The following is a 21830-nucleotide window of genomic DNA, read 5'->3' on the forward strand; positions in this document are numbered from 1 at the left end:
GAGCTGTGCCGGATTCAGTTTGTACCTGGGGCCTATAGTTAGGGTATGCTTCTTGGGATCAGAAATCTAAAATGAGCTTTGAACACCATATAGGATTTATTAGACTGAGGGACAATTTCACAAGCAGGAAGGATAGGGTTGAAGGCATAAATGAGTGGAATGACAGTGCAATTTGAAAACAGTGAACAGTTCACAGAAAATGTAATACCACTGAGACATTGTTTTCCTCCAATGCTTAATCACTATTCACCTCCAAGCCATGAGTTTTGCCTGGTATTCTTTGGGGTTTGTACTTTATCATGATGTATGTGATGAAGCTGGGGTGAGCTGAAGTTAGACATTGGAGATTTTAAGCAAAGGAGTAATGAAATTAGATTTCCATTATTTATGTTTAAATAAGTTATCGCACATCCATTGTCTGGAATACTATGCAGCTATGAAAAAGATGAGCCAGTACCATGTATGTTATGGACTGCACTCTAAAACAAGATATGGGGTAATGTATCATTTGTGTACAGAGAAGAATAAATGTAGTATCTACACTCGCATATTCTTGTGTGTGCTTTAAATATCTGTTTGCTTTTGGACACTTGTATATGCACAGATATGCACAATAGATCTTGATAGTAGTTGACTCTAAGGAAAAGAATTAGAGGACAGGGGTCTGTGTTGGGAAGGGGAGTTTAAGCTTTGCATGCTTTTGGCACTATTTGACATTTTTAAAGACATACTCATATTTAATATTTGGTATTATCGCATATATTTTCTACTTCTAACTATTTAATCATTTTAGAATAAAAAATATTACAATTATAAACATTTAAAAATGGAATTCTAAGGGAGAAGGTGTTGCGAGGAAGGGCAGTTTTCTCCTCTTTTAGTTAATGCGTTGAAGAGTGTTTAAAGTTAGAAATAAGGGGAAAGGAGGAAATTGTTCTGAGAGAGTTATAAGCTCAAATGTCACCTGGAGTCACTGTATACCTCTAAAAGTTTATTTCTGAACCTTGTGTGTGTGCATTAAAAAAAAAATCTGTCTTTCCTACTGGAAGATAAGCTAATCGAAGAGAAGGGATTTATTATTTTTGTTCACTGCTCTATGCCCAGGACTTCCTAGAAAAATTCTCAGTAAATATTGTTAGATGAATGAACCTCAGAGCTTTAATTCTTTGTCTCTATTCAATTTTTATTCTTCAAATCACATATTGAAGATATTCCCCTACTCACTTTAGTATAGAGCCCAAGACTGAGTATATTTCTATTGCAGAGCCACAAATGGGATCTATTCCCTTATCTTTTATCTCCTGCAAAGTTGACTCATGCATGATAGGCTTAGCATATATTTTGCTGAAAGCAAGTGGATCCAGCAAAGCTGGAAGCAGGGATTCATTCAATATATTGACTGGCCAGCAAGTTAGAAAAGGAAAACATTAGCCACCCTGTTGTCTCTTAAGAGCAGCTTGCTTCTCCAAAGTAGTAGATAAATTGGGATTGCCAGTGTTCCGAATCAGACAGGAAGGAGGGAGAAAGAAAAAAGAAAGGAAAGGAAGGGAAGGGAGTAAGGGAAGGGAGGGAGGGAAGAAGGAAGGAAGGAAGGGAAGAGAGAGAGAGAGAGAGAGAGAGAGAGAGAGAGAGAGAGAGAGAGAGAGAGAGAGAGAGAGAGAACACGAAAGAAAGAAAAAGAAAAAAGAAAAGAAAAAGAAAAAACAGGAAGAGAGAGGTAGAGAGGAAAGAAAGGGAAGGGGAGGAGGAAGGAGAAGAGGAAAGGGAAGGGGAGGAAAGAAGGAAGGAAGATAGACCTAGGTAGATCTTGAATAACTCTCATATTTTCTGATTTAGGTAAAAGTTTGAAAGGGCTTAAGCACCACCTTCGTCTCTAACTTACGTTGCTTTGAGCAAAACTCTTCTCTCAGAAACTCTATCATATTCACCTGCAAAATAGATGATGCTATATCCTCCATCTGCCTCCAAATGTTGTTTTAAGTACCAGATACAGTGAAGTATGTGAAAGCATTTCGTAAATTTCCCCAGTGCTACAGAAATTTTGGTCATGTTATTGCCTGTCTAAATCGAGTCTTTTCACATTTGCATTGGGTGTTAAGCGCAACTAGAAGGTTATGATCACTTATATTCCTGCTTCTCCGAGTTTCTCTGAGGAAATGAGAGCAGAAGTTCACAGAAAGGAAAATCTGTAGCACAGACGGACTGCACAAAAGCGACTCACCCTCCGCCTGGCAGATGGCAGTGCCTTAATAGGTGTGTTTCCTTCCCTTCCACCCCCACTTACCCAAAGCGACTTGGGGATGCTAACTTGGGCATTTTGTCGAGAACTGGATTTGTGAACTTGCCAAGTCGGTTTAGGGTATGCATATATAATTTTTATCTGAGTATTGTTAGCGAAGACATATTGTTAGTAAAGTCACGAGAATAAAGAGTACAATCCTGACTCTATTTGAGATTATTCAGCTAACGTGCACCTTTACATGTGACTCCCTTAGCTCTTCTTTTCTGTAAAATGGGAACACCTTCCACTTTATCGGGATATTAAGAGGATTTGAGCTAAAATATGTGAATTAATGTTAAAAGATCTAGGTTATAATAGGTAAATTCATAAACAATATATATCATTAATGTTTTAATGGCCTTTTCCTAATCTGTTATAATAATATCTAGCAAGAACACCCACTTAGTAAGAATTTAATTATGACTAATACACTGTGGCAAACACTCTGTTAACCATCAAATTTGTGCTTCCTTACCTACAAAAAGTGAAAATAGTAATGCTCATCAATTAATCTTCTGATAAAGAGACTGTATACACTGCTCATAGTCAAAGATCCAGTATTCTGAGGTACAGGGACTGGACCTACTCTTTGTGTCTCTGTAGGTAACTGGCTTCTAACTAGCATGTGCTATTAACATCTCCAAGGGCATTAGCAGAAGAGTGCAGAAGCCTGAGTTCTGGGTTATCCCCAAGACGAACTGCATTGCCTTGGACAAAGCATATAATACCATAGGATTCTAAGTTTAACAAAGACAGCAATGAAAAGTACACTCTTAGCATAATCTCAAAGGATTATGGGAAGGACTTAATTAATGTTTATAGAGTGCTTATTTGTGTGAACAGGAATATAAAAGAAGGAATGGAAACAAGCACAAGCTTTTCATTCCCTGGGCTCTAATGCAATTCAGTACAGTTAATTTATTTCATCATCTCCCTGATCAATCATAGGAGCTAAGGATGGCAGTGTGAGCACACTACTGATTTGTAGCTGCCGGAACTGGGGCTTTGGCTACACAAACCCATCTCTGAAAAGGATGTTCCAGGCGATTTGAGATGGGGCCCTCGGCACTGGTTTTATCTCTGGATGTGTATATTGCTCTCCCAGAGCTCAGATGCTCTGCCTTCTTTAAGGCACGGAGTGGAAGTTGCTGTGAATCTCCACATTTCCCCACATCTCGGGAGCTCACCGTTCCATCGAAGCTGGCTGCCGGAACTCCAGCATCAGCACTTTGCCACTGACCAGCCTGCCTGTGTGGGGACACTCATTTCAATCAATCACGGTATTGATTTATCTGGAATATTTTGAAACACTCCCTTTGTCTAAAAATAACAATGCATCAATAGCATGTAGCTACCCTTGCCAAAAGAGTACAGATGTGTGAAATTAGAGTTTCAGCATCCCTTTTATGTTTCTTTCACTTTATCATTCTCCATCTGATTTGGGGTGTTAGAACTGGACTATAAGCCAATTCACTTTCAAGAGTTTGCAGAAGTCTGCAGTTACTTGCAGGTCTCACATAATCAAAGCAGCGTTATCTGCGAGCCCAAATACAGACAGACCAAAGCAAAATTGCTAGAGTGTTTTAGAAGCTCTATCCAAGTCTTATCTATACCCCGATCCTTTTATTCTTTTTCTTGCCCGAAAAAGTCAATTACTTCTGGAATGAAATTATATCGATGTAGTGATCTCATGTGTGAATATTACTGGCCTCAGCAGCTTTCTTTGTCACTAGTCAGCCTAAAATTGGAATTTCCTGGATAATTTCACAATTTTAAAGGGGTTTGAGCCACAACATTAAAAATTACCAACAGCTCATTGAATGCAGGGCAGCCGTCTGCGTCTCTCCTGCTCAAGCTGTGCGTACACTCCAGAAACCACGTCTAAGGGAACTGCAGTTGGCATTGATCTCAGCACCACTTACTCTTGTGTGCTGTCTTGCAGCAAGGAAAGTGGAAATAATTGCCAGTGATCAGGGAAACTGAACCACCCCAAGTTACTTGGCCTTTACTGATACCGAGCAGTTGATGGGTGATGCTGCAAAGAATCAAGTTGTAATGGACCTCACCAACATGGCTTTTGATGTCCAATGCCTGATTGGGCATAGATTTGATGATGCTGTTGTCTAATCTGATATGAAACACTGACCCTTTGTGGTGGTGACTGATGGGGACAGGCCCAAGGGCCAGATAGCATGCAAGGGAGACACAGAGAGTTTCTATTTAGAGGAGGTGCCATCTGTGGTTTTGACAAAGATGAAGCCTACCTTGGGAAGACTATTACCAATGCTGTCATCATAGTACCTGCTTACTTCTGTGATGCTCAGCGTCAGTCTACCAAAAGTGCTGGAACTATTGATGGCCTCAATTAACTTAAAATCATCAATGAGCCAGTTGCCACTGCTGTTGGTTACAGCATAGGCCAAGAAGTTGGAGCTGAGAGAAATGGGCTTATCTATGACCTGAGAGGTGGCACTTTTGATCTGTCAATTCTTACAATTGAAGATGGAATCTACAGCTGAGGATACCCACTTAGGTGGAGAAGATGTTGACAACTGAATGGTCAACCATTTAATTGCAGAGTTCAAGTGCGAGTGTAAGAAGAACATCAAAGAGAACAAGAAGGCTGTCTGTCACCTTCGTACTGCTTGTGAACATGCTGAGCACAGTCTGTCTTCCAGCACCCAGGCCAGTATCGAGGTTGATTTGCTCTATGAAGTAATCGACTTCTATACCTCTGTCACCCATGCCCAATTTGAAGAATCGAATGCTGACCTTTTCCATGCCACCCTGGACTCTGTGGCAAAAGCCCTTTGGGATGCCTAGCTCAACAAGTCCCAGATCCATGATATTGTCCTGGTAGGTGGTTCGACCCGTATGTCCATGATTCAGAAACTCCTACCAAACTTCTTTAATGGAAGAGAGTTTAATAAGAGTTAACCCTGATGAGACTGTCGCATATGGTGCAGCCATCCACGCCGCCATCCTAGCTAGAGACAAATCTGAAATGTTCGAGATTTGCTGCTGTTGGATGTCACTCCTCTTTTGTTTTGGCATTGAATCACTGGCAGAGTCATGACTGTCCTCCCCAAGCGCAATACTACCAGTCCTTTCCTACCAAGCAGACACAGACCTTAACTACCTACTGACAATTAGCCTGGGTCCTCACTCATGTTTATGAAGGAGAGTGGGCCATGACCAGGGATAACAGCCTGCTCAGCAACCTTGAACTCATAGGCATACCTCCTGAACCTCATGCTGCTCCCCAGATTGAAGGCACTTTTGATACCGATGCCAGTGGCATCCTCAATGTCTCTGCTGCGGCTAAGAGTACAGGGAAAGAGACCAAGGTTCCCATCACTAATGACAAGGGTCGTCTCAGCAAGGAAGACATCGAGTGCATGGTCCAGGATGCTGAGACGCACAAAGCTGAAGATGAGAAGCAGCAGGACAAGGTGTCTTCCAAGATTTCACTTGAATTCTATGTGTTCCACATGAAAGCAGCTGTTGAAGATGAAGAACTTCAAGGCAAGATCAATGATGAGGACAAACAGAAGATTCTTGACAAGCACAATGAAATCATCAACTGGCTTGATAAGAACCAGACTGCACAGAATAAAATTGAACACCAGCAGAAAGAGCTGGAAAAGTCTGCAACCCCCTCATTACCAAGCTGGATCAGAGCACAGGAGGCATGCTGGGAGGAATGCCCAGGGCCTCCCTGGAGGTGGAGCTCCTCCTCCTGGGGGTGCCTCTTCTGGGCTCACCATTAAAGAGGTTGATGATTAAAGCCAATCTTGAGCAAAAATTTATCATTGTTCCACATAAAAGTACAGAAGAACCCAAATTTATGGCAAATTCTTTGGCGGTTTTAAAGTTGAGCTGCTATATAGTGAATAACTTGGAATCCTTTATCCTTTAATATGGAATGTGTGCTTGGGGAAAGGACGTAACAATAAACTTTATAAGCGCTGTGTTACAAAGTGGAAAACACAATATCTTAAACCATTTAAAATTGACATTAAAAAAAAAAGAAGAAAGGAAGGAAAGAACAAAAGAAAGAAAGAACAAAAGGAGAAAGAAAAAGAGGGAGGGAGGGAGGGAAGGAAGGAAGGAAAGAAGGAAAGAATTGCTAACATGGCTGGCTGACAGACTTTATTACTTATGTGGATTAATAACAAGATATTTTTAAAATTTCCCATCCAAACGCAAAACTTCCCATCTAACAAACACAACAAACTTGGTTATACCTGTAATTCAATCTTTGTATTTATATAATAGAGGAGGCTCTATCATCTGAACATGCTGGCTATATAAGAAAATGATTTTTTTTTTTTTTTTGTATTCACAGCTGATGAAGATAAGCCAGGGAAAGTGGCTAGATTATCAGTAACTGCTACATGCTATCAGAAATGGTTTTAAACTGTTATTTAAAAAATATTTACAATTAAAATGCAGGGCTTGGTTTAAAGAGCACCTGTTTAATCAGTGATAGAAAGTCACATTTTGTATGTGCCACTAGGTAGATAGTTGTCTGGCATACCAATTCTGTTCCTGACTATGGCTCTGTTCTTGTGGAGTTTTCTCTCTTTAGGAGATAATTCTATGTGCAGTCTTTAGTTACAATTTTTGGACAGATGTACCATGCTGAGGATTGGTTGAGCCCTGAACAATATTGCAGACCTCCCCTGCAAAGGGATTTCAGGCTTTTGATTCACAGGGATAGAGCAGAAATCATTAAAAAAAACTCCACGTTGGAAAAAAATATCCTAAAGTAAAACAAAATGTGGGTGGTCGTACTAATATATTTTAAGACTCGTTGTAAAGGAATATACATTGTAGTACTGGGTTAGTGATAGGCCAGTAGACAGTAGATCAAAGGGCTGGGAGAGAGACTTGAATACAACAGAAATGGTGTTACAGGTCAGTGATGAAAGATGGATTAGTAGAGAAATAGCTCAGGAACTATTAGTTATCTATAGGAAAAAATCACTTCCTATTTTATACTATACACACACAAAAAAAACAATTTTAGAAGAATAAAGACTTAAAGTATGAAAGGTATAAGTTTTGAAAGGCATGTGAGATGGTATCTTTAGTAAGGAAGCATTTATTATGTCATGAACAAGTAATATAAAGCTTAAAGAGAAAAAATTAATAATTTTTACTGCATTAAAATTAAGATTTAATTAAAATTTGCTTTAGGCATCATAAGGTTAGGAAAAAAAATAAATGGAAAAAAGGAAAGGTATCTGCCACATATAACTGGAAAAAATTTTTATCTTATATACGACAAATAAATACAATTAATGAATTAAAGACAAGTAAGAATTAAGCAAAAGATAAAGAAAAAGCAAATGTATTATCAAACATATTAAAAGATACTGAACTCATTAATTATCATGCAAATTAAAACTTACAGTTAAGTAGCATTGTATACTCAACAAATTGCCAAAAATTAAAAGTTAAAAAATATCGAGTGGTGAAGATGTTAAACAAAATAAGTTCTTGTCAATTATAGATAGTGTATGAACTCCTAAAACTGTTTCATAAAGCAATTTAATATTATCTTGGAAAACAGGAAAATTGAATCTGTAGATATATTTATTACCTAACAATTTTGCTCTGATGGAAATGCACTGCAAACCCTCTCTTGGTCATGGGCACCAGAATTCAAGTAAAAAGTACAAATCAGTATCATTTGTAATTCTAAAATAAAATGAAAATAACCCAAATTTTAATCTAGTGTAGAATAGATAGGTTTGGAATTGTCTTACTAGAATTTGGTGAAAATGGATGAAATGTCACTGAAAGCAACAATGTGGGTGAATCTCAAAATAAAAACATAATGAGCAAAAAAAAAAACAGTCACAGAAGTATATATTTGGTTGAACTCCAAAGAAAAGGATGGCGTATAAAACACAGAATTTAGCTTCTGGTTAACTGTTATTGATTCATGAACATTCCTTGGATTATTATTCTTTAAACTTTTATAAGTTGTATGTATATTTTACATGAAGAGAATGTATTTCACAGTAAAAGTAAATATTAAAAAAAAATATGTGCTTTATAAAAACATGCTTCACTAACAGAGAAGGTCTTGGCTCACGCATAAGCTAAGGGATGTGCTAGTCCAGTTTGTTGTCGTTGTTTTTTCCCTAGGCTCAGATTCAGAGTTCCTGGGACTCAAATTTCCATCTTAGCAAACTCATTCATTTCTATATGTGACATTAACTCCTAAATAAACCTTTATGTTCATTGACAGATAGCTAAAATTGGCTAGTGTTGTATTTAGAAATAAGGACGGTCTGTGTCTATTGGCCTTTTTAAAAGCTTAGTGCACATAAATTTATCGTCTTAGGACAACTCAAAGAACAAGAGGTCATAATTATTATCCATCCCCTTTTTGCTGGTAACGAAGGTAGAACTCAAGAGTTTAAATACTGCCTTGTATCTCACAGCTAGTAAGTAGAGAACGCTATTACTCAGGCCATGTGACTTCAGAGGAAGTGCTTCGGCTGTTACATTGTAATGATCTACACATACACCTTGTGATTTTTATATAAGAAGTGAATTTGGAAATTTAGTGATGTGCATAATAATAGCTCATGTTATTAAGCATTTACCATGCACCAGTCATTATTCTAAAAGATAAGGGTACAGTGACAAGAAAAAAGACAATAAGATAATGCCTCTCTTTCTAGAAAGCCAGTGGCAGGCTTGGACAGAGGAGAGAGAGGAAAAAGAGAAGAAAGAAAAAGAAAAAAAAAAAAAGGAGAAAGGGATTATGAAGGAATTTTATGTTTTTGTCACCAATAGAGGATAAGTAAACAGCCTTAATAGGATAGACAAGGCCTTTCATTTTCTGGTCCCAAATTATTCCATAACTTGAGATTCTTAGTTTATTATATATACTTCTCGATTCTTGAGTCAGACATTCTTTATGCTGTCATTTCTTCCTGGAATTCCTTCCTCATCTCTGCCCCATCCTCGCAACACCTCGTGGCCCCCCCCCCACACACACACACAACCACCATATTATACATCCTTTCAAAGAGTCAGCTCAAAATTTATATACTTTTTGAAGACTTTCCTGCCCCCCCCCTTAATCTCTGACAAGAGTGGATAGATTACTGTGTTCCTAAACATTATTCTAGAGCTTTTTTTTCTGTACCCCGTAATGGATGATGAGTTTTGACAGCCAATGTTCAACTTTAGATTCCTACAGACCAACAAAATGGGAGCTGTGGAACTAAAAATGTAAGTCTTCTTGAGAAATGTAGGTTGAGAAAAGCAACATTGAATAAGTTTTTTACAGTTACAAGAAAATGATCCGACATCCTGATAATGGCAAAGTCATTGATTGCTATCGCATGTTAATGGAATAATAGTGGACATGGTACTATTGGTTATACTTTGTATTCCTCATTAGACAGTTTTCCAGATTTTCTTATTTCACTGTTAAAAAAATTATAAATCTGTTGGGTCTAGTTGCTAAGAGGCAGAAATCATAACAGCTGACACTTCTTAGTGTTTTCCATGTGTCACATACCCTACTGAATATTTTGGAAGTGTTCTCTCATTCGATCTTGGCATGCATAGACGATGTTGTTATCCCTACCTACTGTACAGTTGACGATCTGAGCCACAGACAGTCGTAGTAATATGTTCAAGGTCACCTTGCTGGTAAATTGCAGAAGTTGATTTTGAACTTAGATCTTCCTAAACCTAGTTTTTTTGTTCTCTTAGTTGTTTTATATCTCAGAAGAAAATACATCTGCACTGTATAACTTTTTTGACACTATGCTTTAGCAACAAATACGCATAATCTAGACAGTATTCTAAGCCAGGAGTTCAAGAGCTGGCAGAGTTTTCTAGAATAGATTATATAAGTAAATATCATAGGTTCTGTGGGCCATTATGCTCCTTTGCAACTCATCAGCTCTGCCACTACAAACTGAAAGCAACCATAGACATAAAGCCAATGAATGGGTGTGGCTGTGTCCCAACAAATCTTTCTTTACAAATATAGTATTGACAATACTTGACTGGGGTTGGAGATTGTCAACCTGTGTTTTAAGGGGTTTCTACATACTCCCATCATCCTTAAAAGGATTAAAGAGAGATATTACTATTATGATGGTAACAATTTAACATAAAAGGTAACTGAGGTGAATAAAGTTGGAATTACTTTCCCCAAATTACACAACTGGTATGCATCCTGCATTTTGATGTATCTTCCATTACCTAAAAAACAAACAAACAAACAAATGGAAAAAAAAAGCAATTGCTGATATTATAGAAAAACTTGAGGGTAAATTAAATAAAAGAAAAAGAAAACAAACAAAAACACCATCCATATTCTTTGCCTTCTGTGTTTATGTCGACACAAAGGTTTTTCTTTTTTTTCTTAGTCACTATTCCAATTGATTGAGAGGCTGGTTGGAATGGTGTGTTTACAAGGATGCTTAAACTAATCGCGGCCCAGTGGAAGGAAGTAGGTTGATCAATTAGTGACGCCTGCCATGTGCGCATGGTGGTAGAGTGGAGACACTGTGCACAGTATTGTTGATCTTTATCTAGAATTGATGTTGCTCTGTAAATAAAGGTTTTCATTTTACTAATCAATGAGAAAACTTTTAATTTCATGACAAGCTCTCTCTGGAACTGGGCCTAATGTTTCTCAAATTCACTTTTCACTCGGGCTTATGTTCTTTTCTTCACAGGGGATGAAGGAAGTCTTTTACCCCAATTCTAAAAGTCCTATATGATGTCTCATCTTTAATATCTGAAATGCATGTTGTCAGCAGCTAAGATTTATTGCACTGCCTGCCTTACTGAAGACACTTTGACTTTGGGCCCATGATTTCTGGCTCTGGATTTGGGCTGGGGTTCTTTATTTCTCTCTGCTTTTTTTCAGTCCAAAAGCAAATTGCTTTTCAAAAGTTTGAGGAAAAACTAAAACAGTTTGGGGTGGGTTAGAAATGGGAAAAAATGGCTCATTTCATGAATAAATATTTGCCTGCAGGTCTCCACTTTGCAGACTCAAACAGGGATTAAAAGGTGAAGATTGGCAGGAGGGAGCCGAGGAGGCTTTTAGGCAAAAAGCAGCATGTGTGTTACAGTTTCGCACACAGAGAATACAATTTCTCCTTTGTTAAAAGTAAAATCAGCTCTAAGTAGTCTGTAGCTGCGACTACAGAGGGTCAGTCTAGTGGAAAAAGCACAGGCTTCGGGCCAAAAATATCTCAATTTGGATCTCTTACAAGAGGTGTGAGCTCTTGTTGGTGGCTTAAGGTCTCAGAATATCAGTTTCCTCATCTGTAAAAGGGGACCAATGCACCTAAAGTTCTGTGCCCAGAGCCTGATGCACAGTAGAGAGCCGGCAGTAGAACTCCAATCTCTTAATTTCGTCTTGAAGAAAAATGTTAAATATGATAGGATATGATATATTATAGGCCAATCAGAATTATTCAATTTCGTAAGACTAGTATGAAGCAACGTCCTCAAGCATCTTATTTATGTAATGCGTTTGCCTTACAAAAACGTAATAACCAGCAGCAGCAGCAGCAGCACCATCAGTGAGTAACTTGCCTCAGCTCGTAGAGTCAGGAAGACAGGTCTTAGCCTTTTTACTAAATGAGTTAAGGCAAGTGTGATGTGTGCAGAGAGAAATACACATACATACACAGACACACACACACACACACACACACACACACACACACACACACAATGAGAACATCATGTTTCAGAACTGCAAGGCCAATATGCTCACTAAAATGCTGGCATATCTTTCAAAGTTGTATTAAGATTTTAATAGAAGATCAGAAGAAAGTTTTGGTGTGTGTGAAGATAGTATGGCTTCCTTGCCAAAAGAGAAAGAAATTATAAATCTGTTGATTCTGGATTTAAAATGAACGTGGTGTAGGTGAGAAAACCTGTTTAATGTACTGGGCACATTTGACATGATTCCGTATTGCAATGGAAATACCAACAACAACAAATGTAATAGTAAAAATAACCAACAACCACTGAAGCGAATATGTACCAAATGCTTTCTAGTGCCAGGCATGTGGCAAACTCTTTAATAAGCCTATAGGAACCTATGTCTTGCAGATAGAGAAAAAAAAAAAGGAGAAGAGAAATATAATTTGTTCATGAAGACACAGGTCAGGTGGATCTAGCATCGGAAGCTCAAGGTTCAGATATCTGATGGCATAGTCACAGACACGTGTCACCTTAAAGATGATTCTCCGTTTCCACACCCTTAACTTGCATATGGGGAAACTTGTCCAGATCCATCTACTTTACCTTCCAACATTTTTTTATGGGCATTCAGGGGTATTTTTCTCCCAGGCTGTATTATTCACTTACAGACTTTGAAATATTTTATTATATGTATCACATTTAAACTGATTTCAGTTACCCCTAACCTCAAACTTGCCTTTTCTGTATGTAAGATTTTCTCATGTTGACAGTTTATCATACGTATTGGCACCGTGCTTTTTTAAGAAACAGCTCTTGATGAGGAGGCACCTCTCTTTGAAGTTGTTGGGAGAAGGCTTCAAGGTAAATTGTCTGAGAGAAATGTAGAATACTACCTCCTTCTTATGGAAATTTTTTCACCTAAGATTTTCAAGATTCATCCTCCCCAACTTCTGGCCTCTTGCTTTCTTTTGTTACTTACAGAGACATTCCTGAGCATTTTTTATGCTCTGGATACTGCTTGGGGCTGGAGAATCAAAGGCAAGTATGGTATTCTCTCAGCTCTGAAGGAGCTGCCGCTTCATCCTCTCTCAGAGGTTTGACTGCCACAGGAGTTGTTGAAGAAGATAGAATGCCTGAAAAGAATTTAAGTGACTTATCTGAACCCCACAGCCATGAGAGTTCACCTTTTCTTAGATGAATGTTGCCTGAATCCATGGCTATGTGTCCTTCATTACAGTTCTGGCTTCTTATATCATGCAGTTCAAGATACATTGACCACACGTGCTATATAGGTATTCTGGAAACAGATATTTATACTGCATGTCTGCATCTCAAATAAATTAGTGTGCATTTTTTTTTTCAGGCAAGGCAACCTTTGGTTGACCTCATAGATTGCAAGGACCTTGCCAGCTTACAATCCCTTATTTTTTTTTTTTTTTTTAATGCCTACAGCACCTGGTCTTCCTGGGTGGTCTCCCATCCAAGTACTAACAAGGCCTGACCCTGCTTAGCTTCCGAGATTAGATGGGATCGGGCTTATTCAGGGTAGCATGGCTGTAGACTGTGCATTTTTAAAGATGTATTTGAATTGTTTGCTGAGTGAATCCGTCAGTGAAAAGATCAAGTTACCACCGCTGTGGATAACTAGGGATTTCACCTAGTAGTTAGCCGCTTATACTCTTTTAACTTTGATTTGCAGTTAAGGTCTCCGCCTGTTTTCATGATGCCACAGGTGTACGCTGTTGTGTTCGTAGGATGACTCTCAGCAAATTAGAAGCTATCACTCGATAATATTTCTATCCAGGAATTTTGGTTGATAACAAAATAAATACTTTCTGTTGGCTTAAGCGGAAGGAATGGCAGAATAGCAAGAGGTTCACAGAATGAAAGAGGAATTCATTAAATCTACCCTAGAAAGCACATTGCAATCCTGAAGTGGAGATAGCTTAATAACAGCTCTGCCGCTGCTCCCCTCCTAAAGCTCATAGTTGGAAGTCTGGAATCTCTACCCTAATTCATAAGTAGTGGTAGATTCCTAAGATATCAGGAGAAGGCTCAGCAGCTGTGCAGCCCAAGATGGGGGTCAGGGAAGAGGGAGGGAGAGATGGAGAGAAAAAGGGGGGGGGGCACGAGAGAGCACAAGAGTGAAGATCTTCTAGAAAATCAGTCTGGGCTATTGAAATAAACTACATACTACTGAAATATAGCTCTGAAACACAGAGGATCTATTATGCATGTATTGCTACAGAAATATTTGCAAAATGGTGTTAATCCCTGTTTTGCAAACTAAGAATCAGAATTTAAGCAGCATCCAAGTTTACACAGCTAATCGAAGGCTGAGCTAGGTTTTAAATGTAGTGTGTTTCAGCATAACATTCTCTCTGAGAAGCTTTTTCTCAAGTCTCAAGCATAGGATTAGCATCAGGAGGCAACTTGGAGAAGGGAATACTTGTATCAGGCACTGGAATAGACTGACTCACTTCAGTCAATTATGTTTACATTAGTTCTCATCTGCATTCATGAAAAGAAACCTACAGCTCTTTGAACCCACATGGCAAATCTCCTTTGGTTTTTATAGCCTTGATGTCTACTGGAGCCACTTCATTTTACTGTCATGCATTCAGTGGGTCTGGATAGGCACGAGGACCTTATAAGAGTCAGATGACAATGGCTAGATGTTTTGTTCTTTTTCCTCCACTTACTAGCTTTGTGACCTGCAGGAAATCAATCTTCCTGAGCCTAATCCCTTCCCCCATAAGCAGAAATAATATCCTTAAGAGGAAAGCTTCTTAAGTGCAGGGCCAGATCTAATGTTTCTGCCAGTTTTGAGCACTATGAATCAATGAGTGAATGATTGAATTCATTTGTTAATTTAGCTATCAATAATATAGCTATTTACTACATCAAAAATGTTTTTAAATGTTCAAGTATCAAAAAAAAATGATACGTATTGTTTCCATGCTGTTGTATTTTTCTTCATTTTATCTTACATATCATTTCCACCATTAATGCTCCTTACAAATTGCCCACTACCTACCACCCCTATGTTTGGCCTATTGCATATACTAGACCAATGGGCCCCAGCCTTTTTGGCACAGAGACCAGTGGTCCTATGAGAATCTAATGCCTAATGATCTGAGTGGAGCTGAGGCAGTGATGTTAGCGCTGGGGAGTGGCTGCAAATAAGATGAAGCTTTGCTAGCTCATCTGCTGCTCACCTCCTGATGTGTGGTCTGGTTCCTAACAGGCCGCCAACCAGTATGGGTCCACAGCCTGAGGGTTGGGAACCCCTGCACTAGACCTCCTAAGGGAGGTGGTCATCACCATCATTTGATAGACAGGAACCCTGAGGAGAAGGGAGCACACTTACGTAGCCGTTAGGTGGAGCTTGAACTTAAGGCCACGCTTGATGTCCATGGCCACTTTTGGTTTTCCACCTTAGCATTCCATGTCTTCCAATAAATGCCTCACAAGTGTGCATTTTCTACTTTGAATTTCTAGCCCTTTTTTATTTTTAAATGGCAGCGACACTCTCTATGCACCCTTACAGACCATCACAGAACCTCAGTGATCTGAAGGAAGACAAAAAGATTTATGACTTCTTCTCGAGACTGTCTCCTTCTTCTCTGAGAGTAAAATGAAATTCTCTGCACCACACGTTAATATACTTGACATCCTTTATTACTTTCAGGTTATACACATCTTTCTTCCTATAAAGAGAGTCATCCTACAAGCATTCATTCGTTACTCTTAAGGTCATGCCAGAAAGAGTCATAGTCTTATTGTCGCCACAGTGTAAAAATGTAGAACTTCTCCCGCCTCACCCCCAAACCTTCCGTATGTTCTTATCAGGAAATCAATGTGCTGATGGGGCACAGAGGACAGGAAGACTTGGAGAAATTCGGTGCACTTTGCCATCTGCCCGAGCAGATGGAATTGGGATTGAGTGCTCTCGCTGCAATCTCAGATCTGCTGGATATTATCATCTTGGATGTCATCACTCCTGGAATTACCTCCCATGAAAAAGGTGCCACTTAAGACACTGGAAAAAAAATGTGCAGAGAATACTTTGCTGTGATACAGCTTCTGCACTACTTAATTTATTGTGTATGCTTTGGAAGTTTACAAAAAAATAAGCACTGACAATATCTACAGTTTTCTTCTTTTAAGTCTGCTTTCAGACTTTCCAAAAGCTGTGATACCAACAGTAACAGTGCCACATAGTGTTCTAAGTGGTTGAACACTTTCAGAACTGGGCATCTTGGATTTCATGGCACTTATTACACCTTTTCCCACATTAGTTCTTGATTTTTGTGAGCCATCTGTACCCTGAATTGCCAGGCTTAATGGAATGAAGCAGATGCTATTATATATTCAGACCCCTCATCCTTGACACAAGTCGATACTCACCCCCATTCTCATGCTAACACCAGCCCGGTTCAGAGAGAGATGCCTTTGTCCACTTAATGCAATGTCCCAGTATCCAACGGGTAGTTACTGTATACACCCTCATCCTTTTCTAAAACTCTCTTTTATTGGAAGCCAAATATATTTCCTCATGTCATGAATGTATTTTTTTATATGGATCTGCTGTTTGTGGCCTCTTGAATTATCATATAGTAGTGTCAGGGCCCATTACTAGCTGCATTGGTCAAGTTATTTACTTTCTCTAAATCTCAGATCGTTAAATACAAAATGGGACTAATTATATTTATATCACAAAACTCTTGTGATTGTTAATACATTCAAATTGCTTACTATACTTTCTACGCAGGGTTAGTGACTCAGGAATGACAAGTGTGACAATTAGGCAAACTTGATAAGACTAAGGGAGGAAATGCTATGGTCCATTTCAAATATTTGAGATGGGGCATTGGAATATATGGAGTTCTTAAGGCGCCGACAACTTGGAAAAGTGTTAAGTGTAAGATGGTTGGATATTAGTTTACATATTATAAGTCTGAGGACAATTTAATCTGTAACTGAGATGAGAAGTTGTGAGTCCTTTCTTCAGATCATCATTCAGGAAATTATGTCTCTGGATTTGTTTAGTTTTGTGACATCATTTTAATGGACTGCACTCCAGGTTTCTTAGCAACCTGTGGATGATTCTTCTGTGTTTCTGTGCATATGGCTCTATTGGACCACAGGCTTTGTGGTTTGAAGAAGTGAAAAGAGCTCCAGGGAATCACATACATATTATTTCAGAGCTCAGAATAGATACATAGTCACCTATTTGACTTAAGCAGTGTGAGCAATTTCTGAATCCAGATCTACCCCTGTTTGCAAAGGCTCATACAATCTTGACTGAGCTCTACGTCTTTTTCCATGTCTCATTTCTGCTTCCCTCTCTGACTCGAAAACAATATGTAGGCTGCTTCTGCTCAGCACCCAGGTAAGGTGGTTGCTGACACCTACAGGCTAAACTCTTCCTTCAAACTCAAAAGATGGTGGGGAAAGAAAGGTCCATTATCACCTAGCACTCTATGTCATTTCATGGAAAAATTCTGGTTAGTATTGGGTACTCTTTTTGCTTATGGTTCAATTGTATTATCATAGAGAGGGATATTCATAACATTCTAGGAACGTGACAAGATTGAAAATAAAACAAAACAAAAATTCATGAAACACACACACACGCACACAAATGTGTTTTCAGAAAAAAGACAATTTTTCTTGCTAACAGTGAAGGAGGCATATACTGTAGTCACCCATTTGACTTCAGCATCATTCCCTTCTTTTCACCAGCCCTCCCAGTACCTTCAGGAATAAAACATGATGCTGATACTATCCCACCCAAGGGCAAACCAACGGCAAAAACAGGAGCTTCCAACACGATGCTCTTTTTGTTCATTTTCCTCTTACTTTGATGCACTCCATTCTTCTTGTTTGTCTCCTGGTTTTGGAGATGCTGCATCTTTCCAATTGTTGCTGCTCTTTTTCTCATTTTCCTTTGCCTTTGATAATCTCTCTTCAACTTCCACTTATGAAAAGTAACATTCTCTAATACTTCCTGTTTGAATTTCTACTCTCATCCTTCTCTTGGGTTTCGGTTTTGCTTGGATCATGATGACGTACAAATACGTATATCTAAACCAGGTCTCTCTTTTAAGCTCCTGAACCACATGGCCAATGACTACTCCTGGACCCTCGACACTAGCCATTAAGCTCAAATCATCTTGGTGTAATTAAAGTGCATGGATTATGACCTTTTATAGACTTGGGTAAAAGTATGGTCTCCTAAATTTAGTAATGGAGTGAATGCATAGAAAATAGTACATATCATGCAGCATGTTTAATATGGAGGTAATGCCTTAAAGAAATGTTTTGAAGATCAGAGAGCCGATGTGTAAAGTCCCGAGCAGATGGTCTGGCACATAGCATTGTAAAAAGTTAACATTATTGTTAAAACCTCAAACTAAGAATGACTTTCTTACCCTTGTAGCATCCACATATCAATCCTAGGGAAGCACCTTAATCGAAGGCCTTGAATCACATAATTATCTCTGGATTAAAAAGTGTTGTCTAGAAGACAGGCCCGTGCCTGATTCATGTTCTTATATCAGGTACTTCTATATACTAGATTTATATTCATGCCATTGCATGATCATAGCAATGGGATGAGGAATTATATTATATACCTTTTACTCTATCAGTGGTTCAGCACAGTATATCTGTTAGATGCTCAGTATATCTTTGTTAATTAATGAATGCATTGGAAATAAGACTATATCTATCTAAATCTATCTATATCTATATAAATCATAATTGGATCATTGTCTGACACAGAATTATAGTCTATTAGAACTGAGAGAGACAACAGAAGTTATTTAATACATTCTACAGACAAATCCATGTAGGACCTCTCTGCACTCTGGGTATTCTTTGATGGATTTCAAAAGAAAAATATAGACAGTGTTCAAGGGACCTGCTACAGGCTAACACAGACAATAGCTCCATAACCAAAAACAGTATATGATTACATGTCTCATTTAGCAATGACTCAGAGCAGTGGGTAACAAACAGAAGCACACAGCTAGCAAGTGTCAGACTCCAGATCCAAACCTATGAGTCTATCTATGATTTAAAAGAGAACACCCCGTGCTATGACATCTATTCTCCTGACTCACAATTTATGTTTTATCCTATCACACCATACAGATGGAAATCCATTTTAACATTTCAGGGCCCCAAGGGAAGATTCATTCTCCCCAGAAATCCATTCAATGATGGGTCTGCTGCTAGAGTTTACTTTTTGTAGTGATTTCCTGTGCTTTTGTCTGGTTATGTTGCATAAGTTCTGAGAACTCTCAGGTCAGATGCCAGTCTTCACTTACTCCCATTCACTCTGCCAATAGGAAGTCTATTTATTTTGAGTCATTTGTATCATTATTGTATGTTTCAGTGCAAGGAAATAAGGCTCTTAACACAGAGCAACACAATCACTTTAGTTTTTCTTTCTTCTAAAATGTATGGCTCTGCCTGAGAAGGTTATTTTTGGTTTTGTTTTTTTGGTTTTGTGGGGTGTGTGTGTGTGTGTGTGTGTGTGTGTGTGTGTAAATTCATACCCTAGATCAACATTTCTCAAGACTCTTGGACTCTTAACATTCTACCATGATCTTTTGCCCAGAAAAATAGTCATTTGGTGGCACAGGGATATGGGATGGTGCCCCCACCTTTTTGTGGAACAGAGAACTTGTTTTAGATGAGCAGGCAGCACCCTGTCAGGCTTCATGCTGTCTTCTCAAGCAGCACTAAAGGAAATGAACTAATGATAGCTGATGCTTGCGAGGGGCAAACTCCCTCCCGCCGCTCAGAATTGCAATGTGAGTGAGAGCCGTGGGGGCCCGGGCCAACCCTGCCAGAAACAGGTTTTTAACAGCATGAATTTATGAATCCAGTCAATGCAAATGAGAGTTTGTTATGCTTGGAGTCTAAAAAAACGATGCCTCATTTATTAAATTAAGCTGCAGAAATTCTATTCAGATAATGTTAAATGATCGTTTTTACTCTAAAAAGCAAAGCTCTTCTCAGCGAGTCTGCTTATTTGACAGTGTTATTTTACCCTCTGCTTAAAAGCGAGAGCAGACTTAGGGATGGAGAGGAATGTGACAGCAGCCTGAGAAAACTGGCTTTGAAAAAGCAGTTATGCCCGTGACGTGTCCTAGGTCTCACAGCTTTTAAGATAATCTGTGCCATCCTTAAAATGGGCATGATTACATAAACTGTACGAACATGGCAAATAACAGTAGGAAGAGAGAACATGACATATAAGTCAGTAATAGCCCAGTGTAAATAAAAAGAGGAGAAACACATGTAATTTAGATAAGTATTTTGCACAGAGTAATTTCTGGGCCACATGCAAAAATTCCCAGAGCCAATCATAGGAATCTGCAAGAAACTATCCTCGAAATAACGCTTTCTTCTGGCTAAAGAACCACTGGCCTTAAACTCATGGTTTCTGTTTAAATCCAACTGTGATATAAGTCATATATATTTTTTCACCCCAGCATGAGATTTCTCACTAGTTTACTGATAATCACTATTAACATGTTGGGAGGGAATGTGGTGGTATTAGAAAGACAAAAAAGTAAAACTTCTATACAATTCGAAGTCGACCATATGTGGGGTCTTTTGGCATGCCTATCATTTATTAACTATATGACTTGGGTTAGTCTTTAATCCTAAGACTCAGTTTTCTCCTCTCTACAGTGAAAAAGTCCTCATGGGCTGCATGATTACTTTGATTAATAGATGTTATAATGCATGTAAAGATTCTAGCTCAGAGCTTCACATTCAGTGGTTGTTTTAGCATGCATCTTCTCTTTATATTCTAAAAATTAATAATTGCTTATTGTTCATGCCTACATGTTAGAATATAATTGATTTGATTGATTTAATTGAGTAGTTTGACTCAGTGTATTTTGTAGTATTCTTATTTGGACACAGATTTTGTGACAATAAATGAATTATGTAGTAGAATATTTAGGAGCATATCTTGTGTGGGTTTCCGAATGATCACACTTTTTTTTCTTGTCAAATTATATCAGTATACAAGTTGGTTTGTTCTCAAATTATTACCACCTCATGTCTGCATAAAAGAAGCTTAAGAAATACGTGGACTACATCATTGTTTTGTATTTTAAAAGCAACATTTTTAGTGAAGAGGTTCAGCCTTATAAGAGGTTCAGGGCCTTTCCCACTCAACCAGTGAATATGAGTTTTAATTGACAGTTCTTCCTGGATCTTGAAAACATGGTTTTTTCTCCCAAGAAGCCAATTTTGCTAACCTTTTTTAGGTGTTCGGATTCAAGTCTAAACAGAAGGGTAGTTCACAAATATTCATTCTCCATACATGTTATGTTAAAGAGCCACTGCAAATGAAAAGAATTTACATATGTTATGGCTCATTTTCATGAAAGTCCCTGCTTGCAAATGAGCACACATAGTTGGAAATGTGCAGTCACAATGCTCCCCAAAGAACGCGAACATCAGCTCTTACCCTTGTCAGCATGTTTTATCAGAAAGGCAATCAGCTGTGAGATGATCTTATGTATATATTTATTTTAGTTCTTACTTTGGCTCTTTTGCTTTTCTTTAACTTAGAATTAAGTTTATTTGGTAGCAGGAGAGAGGAGTTTTTGGTGAGGCCTCCACCTTATGTGAACTCAGTTTAGAATTTTTTTGTTGGATAGTAGATACTGAACTTAAAATACTTTGCTATTACAAACTTTGGGAGTCATTAGTGTATCTTCTGTTGGGGACATTTAATAAACCTGTGTGAAACAAGTACAGCATGCCAGGCCTTATGCTGCTACTGGGGATTCCATAATTACCAGAT

At 38.5% G+C, this 21830-nt stretch overlaps 1 protein-coding gene and 2 pseudogenes across 3 annotated transcripts in view; 2 read left to right on the forward strand and 1 right to left on the reverse strand.

Moving 5' to 3' along the window:
- CDH8 (cadherin 8) overlaps positions 1-21830 on the forward strand; it is a 309903-nt gene that overhangs the window by 36598 nt on the left and 251475 nt on the right. The window lies entirely within an intron of this gene.
- On the forward strand, positions 1796-6341 carry LOC107513715 (annotated as a pseudogene).
- LOC118611895 lies at positions 13433-13551 on the reverse strand (annotated as a pseudogene).

This window comes from Rousettus aegyptiacus, unplaced genomic scaffold (assembly GCF_014176215.1).
Source record: "Rousettus aegyptiacus isolate mRouAeg1 unplaced genomic scaffold, mRouAeg1.p scaffold_m13_p_14, whole genome shotgun sequence".
Classification (NCBI taxonomy): domain Eukaryota; kingdom Metazoa; phylum Chordata; class Mammalia; order Chiroptera; family Pteropodidae; genus Rousettus; species Rousettus aegyptiacus.